We start from the raw sequence: 9685 nt of genomic DNA, 5'->3' as shown, positions 1-9685 counted from the left end.
CTCTCTCTTCTTCAGTGGAGCTTGTTGTGGCTTTGACCTGTCAAAAAGAAGTGCCAAGAACTTAAGAACACATATACTCTATATAACAAGATGAAAAAAAACAGGGCAGTGATTTAAAATTTTCGGATGATTTGCCATGGAAAAAAAAAATTGGATCCACGAGCCATGCAGAATTATAGATAGAGGAAAGACAAAGAGAGGGGGGAGGGAGGTGGAGGAAAGAGAGGTAAGCTGCATGGCATGTATGCATGGAAGAACTCCAATACTCTAGCTAGCTTAAGCTCAAAAGCTCTGGAAGAAGAGAGGATGAGAGAGATGTTTGTGTGTGTGGAATAGGCATCAGTATCAACAAACTATAAAAATAAGGAAAAAGAGAAGGTACCCATCTTCATCAAGTGATTTAACAAAGAAACCAGATGTCAACGCAACCGGCACACATCATGAGCTTACCTCAAGAATCGATGCAGCTCTGCCTGCATGCACACGTGCTAGCCGTGCCGATAGCTTGCATATAAGTAATCTCTCTCCCCTCTCTCTCTCTAAAAGAGCATGAGAGGTGAAGATCCTAGAGAGAGGCGGGAAGAGAGAGGAAGGAGGAACAAGAAGAAGAAGGAGGGTATCTCTGGACCATGAGATCACTCATGTCAGTGCTTAAGTACCTGCTGCGAGCTCCTTTCCCTTTTGCTCTCTACAGAGACGACACTGGACTATATATCTTTCCTCCCAAGATCTCCTCCAGCTGAAAGGGAAAAGCAGAGATGGATGGATAGAGAGAGAGAGAGAGAGAGAAAGACCGATTGGTTAAGTCTTTAAGAGAGAGAAAGAGAAATGAGGCAGTGGAGGAGGGACACCCACCTCCCACTTCCATTATCCTCACAGCACAGCCCCCACGCACAGCTTTTCCCCCACTCCCCTCCCTTTTATTTTCTTTCTCTTCTCTAGATCTCCTCTCTAGCTACCTACAAGATTTTCTCCCTCCTCCCTTAATTTCTCTCTCATCAAGAGCTAGCTAGCATGCATTCTAGGTGTGGAACTCATCTGTACCATCCTGGCCTTGGGTGTCTAGTTTCAGCAAACATGACCCATCACAAAGGACTAGTCTCGTGGTGTGTGTTGTACAAGCAGGAGTTATTGAGCTGTACCATCCATTTTTCATATTAGACTTCTATACGTACTTTTACGTAATTATCGCACATATACTCATGAAAGAATTAAATAGACCCTAGTATAAGATAATTGCCACCTTTAATATTTTTGAATCTCAAATTCACAATCAATTTTTGCGAACCATTGACCCAACTGTCCACCATCGTTCTTCTTCCACAAGCCACCGCCACAACCTCCTCTATCTGACTTCGCCTCCGTCAATGCCACCACTTTCATGTTGTTGCGGCCTTCGGCTCGTCATGTCTGGTGGGTGTCGTCGCTGCCCGCGATCAAGCCTCGCACCTAAAGTCCCTCTGACCCTGATTAGCTACCCTAGCAAGGCCTTCCTTGGCTCCGGTGCTCCACCATCAACGTTGTCGCGCCGCTGGGTCCGTTTGGTTACCCTAAATACTCTAAAGAGGTGCCTTTCCTCGGCTTAACCGCCTTCGCATAGGCGCTTCCGTTTAGCAGTTTACGAGTGTTTGAGGATGAAGTTGCATGTATTCAAAACAGCAGTTGTCTAATGCATAGTCGACTGCCACCGGCAATTTACGGTGTCACTTAGCCCAATTGAATAAAGTTAAGATTTCAAATGGAAAAATATATCTCTCTCTATCACGTTGTCACCCTTTGACTTGTACCCTCTTCACCCCTGGTAAACCGTCAACCCCAACTCGTAACTGCTTCGACAAGCCCTCCTTCCTCGGCTCTTCTATCACCGTTTGTCGTGTAACCACTGGCTTCACCTTGCTAGGTCTCGTGCCTCGACTCGGTCACCTCTGCCGCATCGCCAAGGATTCCTCCTCAAGGTTTACGGGCATTTGAGGTTGAAGTTGACTGCATTTTCTTTATGAAAGAACGCAATTGCTAATTCGGGGATCAAATTGCAGCATTTTAGCTGGAATGTTTTTTCTTAGTTGCAACGTAGGCAACCTCTTGTAGTCCACTTGTAGTCAGTCGAGTACTGTGGCACAGTAAGACATGTATTGACTTTCCCCTCTTTTTGAAAAAAAAAATCATGTGATATTTGAAATGTGGAATTATCCATGGGTGACAAGTGCTATTAGCGAATGATCAGTCGTATTATCCATGAGTGAGAAAGAAACACATGGAGTGACAAGTATCGGCGAACGAGGAGTACTAGGGCCGTCGTCGAACTGATCGGTGGACTGGCGGATAGGGATATGTGGCGTATCATTAGCAAAAGAAAGGTGTAGGGCACATCTGGGCACAAGAATTGAGGTAGATATGGAGAGAGAAAGAGAGAGGGGTATATGGAATTATGGACAGCAATTGGTGCGTCCGTGTGTGTGCATGCTCAGGTAGATCGACTGCACACTCTCTGACACAAGCCTGGATGCATGTGTCAGAAGAACTAGGAAATGTCCACGTCCTTGTCTAGGGTCTATCTATCTAGGTCAGATCTTCTCTCTCTCTATCATCTTCTTTTCTCTGGCTTTTGGAAGCCGTGTGTGTGTAGGTCAGAATTTTAATTGCATACCATGTGTGTGTGACACCTTTGCTTCTCTGTTCCTTTCCCTTGCCCTGTCCCTTTTCACTCTCACTCTCTTGTGTGCATGCACGTCCAATCTTCCTTGGCATGTGTGACGTGGCATCTTGTTTGCTAGGACATTTGTTTATGTGTATAATGGTCTACTTCACATCTTAATATTCTTCCCCATACATAAGCTAGTTTAGTCATTGCCTTTTTTTAACCTTGCATTCCTTTAGTCTGATGATGCCGGCTTTTGGAGGAAAAGCGACTGAAAGCTCAGGAATCCAAACCAAACTGGCCGCATCTTGGAATTGATTGTTATTCCGGAGGATAGCATATATTCATCATTGTCAAATACAACAAGGGAGAACTTTGAAGGTCATCAAGACAGGTTGTCTTGATGAGTAGGATATTATGTGACAAAACAATTCAAGGTTATTGTAAACAAAATAAGTAGTTCAGCCGTAATGAATTTTGAGAAATCATTCATATGTTTGGGCCACATAAATCTATACACAAATTCAACTTACTAATTAATATACACATAAATAACTACTATATGTGAGCCCATGAATTCGCTTCCTCTCCGCCCGCCGCTCCGGCGGCCAGTGGTGGGGAGGGTATTTCGGGTGCCTCTGATCCGGCTAGTAGATAGCTAGGGTTTTAGTCCTCGCAGGAGCGGCGTTTGGACAGATGGCGGCGCTTCTTCTTCAAGTCAGTCTTCCGGGCTCCGATCCCCCTCAAGTTTGTCCGTTGGGACGAATTAGACGGAGCTCCGGCATAGATTCCTATCAACTCCTCGGGGCGGCAAGGTTAGGATTTCTTGTCGTGCGTACGCAACAACGATATTTGGTGTCAGGTTCTTCAGATCGATTCAAGGATTCAACAACGACGACCGCGGCTCCGGGGTGCAGGTCCTTAGGGGCACATTCACAAAGATTTCCTGACTGTTATTGACAAGTTAGGCCGGCCGCGGCATGGGAGCGGCGACAGCGGCGTGTTGGTGGCTCGTTCTGGCGGCGGCAATGGTCGTTCGGTGGTCCATGGACCTCTATGTAATTTTTATTATGTTTGAGGTGTCTTTTACATCCAGTGAACCTTTATAATAGATTTGATCCTTTTCGCAAAAATAATAATAATGAAGTACCATATGTAAAACATTGCAAAAACTCATTTACAACAAATCTAGCTCAAGCTCCATTTTTGATAATTACCGGAAAAATATTCCATTTTATCCCATCTTGCACAAACTTTACATATATGATCTAACTTTTACAACAATAGTTCAAATAAGAATTTAGAATTTTAGGGCACGATGTCTATCAGCGTCACATCCATACAAGTGTGCAAGAACCATCTCGTAATATATTCTTCGATTTCACAAACTTCTTGTAGTTGCTAGATGTCGAAATTTCCTTGAAAGGGAGAAGAAAAAAGTACAAGCAACAGAAGTGGAAAGGGGCATATGCTCCATACAGCCATGATGAAAATGATGTAATAGACTTTGATATTGTATTTTACTTTGAAATAATACCGAACAAACATGGAGCATAAATCTTACCGGTTTATCCTTGTGTAGAATAATTTATCAGATGTCAAATAACTGCGAGTTTATGGTTATGATTGGTGCAAACCTTGTTTTTTCATGACGGCACTTGGGTCTACGGTTATGGTTGCAAAAAGACTAGATTATTTAACCTTGACCTTTTACCAATGAATTTTGGTCATAATTAAGTTTTCACAAAAAAGTATACTAACTAAGCTTCCATGGGAGGTAAGTATATATTTGGCAAGCGATTGGGCTTGTGAAACTTGTGTGATCAGAAATCACTAGAGCAAGTACAACCACCCAGGAAACCTTGAGTTTTATGTTCTTGAGTTTTCTACAGCTATGACCATAAAACGATCCTTTTTCTTCTTATTTAAATTTTACAATATATTTTTATTAAAAACATTGTTTACCATAACAAATGAACTCACTATAGAAATGGACTTCAATAGATATTTGTAAGAACTTTATTTTTTATATTGTGTGTAGTAATTGTTGGCATGTATATTGCATACTTAGCTATATTCCTATGTTTTCTGTCAATTTGATACATATGTAGCTCTTGGGGCATTCTCTGGCCATTGCTTAGTATAGCTAGTTACATTCCATTCAGCTTGTATACAAACACCAAAAGGATTTACGTGTTGTGTTGCATTTAAGCACAATGTACATATACACCACACAATAAATAAAAATATTTTCTCTATTTATCACTATGTGCCACATTATTGTCTATCTACTTTACATGTTCCTTTTGGCTTGGAAGAAAGAAGTTAGTGCGCTATGTGATCATCTGCAAGACTAAAACCTCACACTTTATTGCTTTAGTTTGTAGGCATAATACACCATTAGATGCTACCAAGCAACACCAGGTAAAGAATTAATGGAGGGAGATGGAAGAATCAAAATGGGGACCCCTATATGCACAAAATATATATGGTGCGAAAAAATGGGTGCGGCATTATCTCTTCATGTGATGCATGGGTACTTATCCTTTTGTCAAACCCATCGTTACACGCTATTCACACGTCTTGCTTGTTGATATTTATTTGGTCTCGAATTTGAGCCACATAACATCAATCTTGTTCCTTTTTCTGGTCCCAACATAGTGAAACCTCCCACACCATCGTCCTTTCCCAGCAACTTTTAATCCACGATGCAGCATGCATTAGTTGATCAATTCCCTTTTTATCGTCGTCTGTCTTGCTATACTAGCTTGTCCATTCTCTATTGACTTGTAGGTGATGTCTCTATCGATTTCATTGGTGTCATAGTTGCTAACGCTAAACTTGTATGGATATACTTGTCGGCATTGCTAACACAAGAGTTTATACCCATGTTGTAGCACCGCAGAGCCGTCGTCGATTGTTGGTGGCATTAAAAATCTTGTTTAAAAAATGCTAACAACAAAACTAAACCTTTTATAATATATAAAAAGTACTACACGGCACCAAAATGTGTTTGTGTACCTAGTATAAATTTTTTTTCCAAGGAAAATGGACAATGTGCATGTAGTACTATGGCACTGTTGCTGTGGTAATCAAGTCCTGGAGGAAGAAAAGATCTGGTGAGCAGAGCACGCATGGCATGGGGTCGTAACACCGCCACGTCACCCCGAAAAACCCCTCACCTGCCCCGAGCCCCCGAGGGCCTCTGTACAGCCGACGGTGGGACCAGCTGGAGCACCAGGCCCACATGTCATCCGAATCCCTCGCCCACCAAGAAAAGATTTTGGTGGTGGCCTTCCCCACGTGCCAACTACCGTGACGGATCGGGGCCCACCCATTTACACCATCCCCACCGATCCAGGAGGGACAGGTGTCGATCTCTGAGCGTAGGACGAAGAGACGGAGGGAGTAGAGGCCTTCTGCTACCCTGTGTGGGCTGTTGCGCGCGGCGCAGAGGATCCTCTCGTACACACGGTAGAGGGATTCGGTGGGCGTGGGGTCTGGTACGTTGCGTCGCCGTCTGGTGGGCCATGATGAGGGGGACGGGTCAGGCGCGCGGCCAATCGGTGCTCGGCAGCTTACGGCCCGCGTCGCCGTCGGTGGTGGCCGCTTTCCCATTGGCTGCTCTGGCCACTCGGGCGAGGAATATGCGCGGGCCCACCGGCGGACGGGACGGGTGGAGGAAGGGGACGCCCCGAGCTGCATGCGTGAACGTTTTTCCTTGCTTTTGTTTCTGTCTAGACTGGAAACCCCCCCATGGAGACTGGAGGGCAGCGGAAGGGAGCATTCGCACGAGCGGTGTGGCCGTGTGCGACTCCGTGTCGGGCTGATTAGGGCGGCGGGTGGCTTCATGGAGGGTGTGATGTGTGTGAGCTTGGCCCGCCGTTCTACGTACTGGCTGGCACTCTTTCGTTTCCAAGTTACAATTTCTTTTCCTTTTTCTTTTCCCGATAATAAAGAGAGCTCCCTCTTCGAATTTCATTAACATAAATTACAATATCTTCGTACAACAACTAGAATTAGGAAACGTAAAGGACGACGACACATGATCTAAAACGACCAAAATGGGCTTGAACTGATAGACCGATGGGCTTTTTTTTCTTTCGGAAAAACTTTCAATCTACTCCCTCCGTTCCATAATGTAAGACATTTTTTAACACTAGTATAGTGTCAAAAAGCGTCTTATATTATGGGACGGAGGGAGTATTCATCTTCAATCATGACAGTACAATCAATACCAGAAATAAAAATTACATCCAAATTCGTAGACCACCTAGCGACGACTACAAGCACCGAAGCGAGCCGAAGGCGCGCCGCCGTCATCGCCCCTCCATCACCGGAGCCGGGCACAACTTGTTGTACTCCCTCCGTTCCGAAATAATTGTCTTTCTAGATATTTCAACAAGTGACTACATACGGAGCAAAATGAGTGAATCTACACTCTAAAACATGTCTACATACATCCGTATGTTGTAGTCCATTTGAGATGGCTAGAAAGACAATTATTTCGGAACGGAGGGAGTAGTAGACAGTCGGGAAGTCGTCGTGCTAAGGCCCCACAGGACCAGCACCCCAGAACAGCAACCGCGTCGATGAAAAATAATGTAGATCGGAAGGATCCAAACTGAAGACACACGAACGTAGACGAACAACGATGAGATCCGAGCAAATCCACCAAAGATAGATTTGCCGGAGACACACCTCCACACGCCCACCAACGATGCTAGACGCACCGCCGGAACGAGGGCTAGGCGGGGAGACCTTTATTCCATCTTCAGGGAGCCGCCGCCGTCTCGCCTTCCTAAGGACACAAATCCTAACAAGATTGAAAAAAACGACTAAAAACGGAGCCCTCCCGCTGGCCCTTGCCAGGATCCACCGCGCCTCCATGGCCCTAGGGCCACCGGAGACGAGGCGGACCTGCGCCGGCGCCGGCGAGAGGCACGAACCCTAACTTTCTTTCTTGAAGGAGGAGGAGGAGGAGGAGGCGGAGCCCTGGTTCCCGATAAGTGGGCTTAAACGGGATTAAGTGAGACTCGGTTTACTTCCATACCTAAAGACCATGCAACCATAATCATGTTGGTCCCTATCCTCCAACCGTGGGTCACCTTGAGGCTTATACAATGCAAGGTGTTTAGGGGCGGTGCTTAGAAAAATAAACCGATGTTTCTTTAAGCATTAGTGTTTATTTGTAGAGGATAGACACTTAATTAGGCGCTCTTCTCTTGTAAAAATAGGCACCAGTGCTTTAGAAAGATCCGATTTATTCTTTTAAGCATCTCCCTAAGCACCTAGCATTTTACAAGGCCTGAAGACTTCACTTGCAATCAGCTCAACCATTCTTACGCCCTGCTCTTTGCCTTTCTGGGTTTTTCTGCAAAATATTCCAATCATTAAACCATTTGATAATCATATTAACATGAGTACAAGGATCAATCACCTTGTTTTTATAATAATGATACCATTTCTCAATTTCCAAATAGTAGAACTCTCTAGATGTTCCAATTTTTCTTATACTAGTAAGATGCCCGTGCTACGCTACGGAATCAGAAAAGATCAAGTGGTACATTATTTTGAAGTCTAGTGAACAATAAAATATGTACCAAGACATTGATCAAAATGATGCCGTATTGTTCATAGGTACACATTGAGCAAAATCAAACATATGATTTCCAACTGATAAACCCCCTTGTCCAAGCAAACATTTATTATCTCCATTTTCACCTTACATCAGACTGTTCTCCCTACCCAATTTTCTCATGACTCTTCCATATTGAGGGGACAAAGAACAACATATGTTGTTACCTTTTATTCAAGGATTCAGCAATGCTAATTTCGTGCTAGTATATTAGGCAAACCAGACTAAAATGTGAAGAAAAATGGCAGCAATAGATATATCCAAATAACATAGCAGTACATAATATATCCTGAGCACACAATTATAAATGGTCCACAAGAAAGAAACAAGAACGAGATAAAAGTGCTTTGACTTAATACACAAGCACCTACAGTATATTCTTTTTTAAGGGAAAGCAACAACTATATTACTAATACTTAGTAGGCATTTCGCCCACTGCAACGACTGGCACAAGGGCAGGTACATTGCAGTCCCACCAGAGGGTCTCAAGATTACAATGATGGCCTAGCCTGGCCAGTTCATGTGCAACATGGTTTGCTTCTCTTTTACATACCAAAACTCTGCATCTAGAGAACCACAACCTCATTTGGAATTTTACATCCTCGGTGACAGCAGCATAATAAGGGGGGAAAATCAGCACGTCGAGCATCTAGCGCTCCTATCTACGCCGTCATATTGACATCATTGGAAATGGCGAGAAGCTCTGCCCCAAATGCGTCATGGATATTATCACCTGTCCTAGCCCGTGATAGGATCACAGCTCTTTCTTCATCGCGAGGAACAACCCCCCATCCAGCAAAGGAGCCGCCTGATGTAAATGCCCCATCAATATTAAATTTGATCAAATCTTGTACAGGCGGTTTCGTGAGACAGAGTGCGCCCGATCAGTTCATGTGTGTCCAGCATAGTACACTCTTTTAGTTGTTTGCTCAAAACATATGTGCTAACAATGTTGGCCCTCGAGCACTGGCTTCATCCATCTTCTCACCTAAAAGGACATCAGGTAATCAGTATTACATATATATGATAGTCTGTAGTATATTTAGACAAAGGGAAAAACAAGGAGACTATAGAGGGTATGTACTCTGTAGTATATTTAGGCAAAGGAAAAAACAATGAACAACACTCGTAGTACATTTTGTACAGGAGCAAAGAAATAAAATGCAAGTTAAATATGTTTTTGAATCATATGTATATAGAAGGGGTGAGTGCACATGTATCTATATACATACAAAAATATTAATACTGGACTACTTGTAGCTTTCTTACATCAACCAGGTTCCTGCAAAGAAAAAAAACGCGAATAACAGACAGAAAGGAAACAAATATTCAGGGTGTGGCCTGAAAATTGGATGTGGAGCTACCAAGCAAACGAAATGCACTGATGACAAAGCAACCTGCTGTCGGCG

At 43.8% G+C, this 9685-nt stretch overlaps 1 long non-coding RNA gene across 1 annotated transcript; it reads right to left on the bottom strand.

Moving 5' to 3' along the window:
• LOC123091469 (uncharacterized) lies at positions 1–870 on the bottom strand. Its single transcript, XR_006443197.1, has 3 exons — positions 856–870; positions 451–739; positions 1–37 (listed from the first exon to the last, which is right to left on the bottom strand). It is a non-coding gene; the product is annotated as an uncharacterized lncRNA (long non-coding RNA).
• Positions 871–9685: the final 8815 nt, after the last annotated feature.

Source organism: Triticum aestivum, chromosome 4B (assembly GCF_018294505.1).
Source record: "Triticum aestivum cultivar Chinese Spring chromosome 4B, IWGSC CS RefSeq v2.1, whole genome shotgun sequence".
Taxonomy (NCBI): Eukaryota; Viridiplantae; Streptophyta; class Magnoliopsida; order Poales; family Poaceae; genus Triticum; species Triticum aestivum.
The sequence above is the reverse complement of the archived record's forward strand: the minus strand, read 5'-3'. Positions and strand labels throughout refer to the sequence as shown.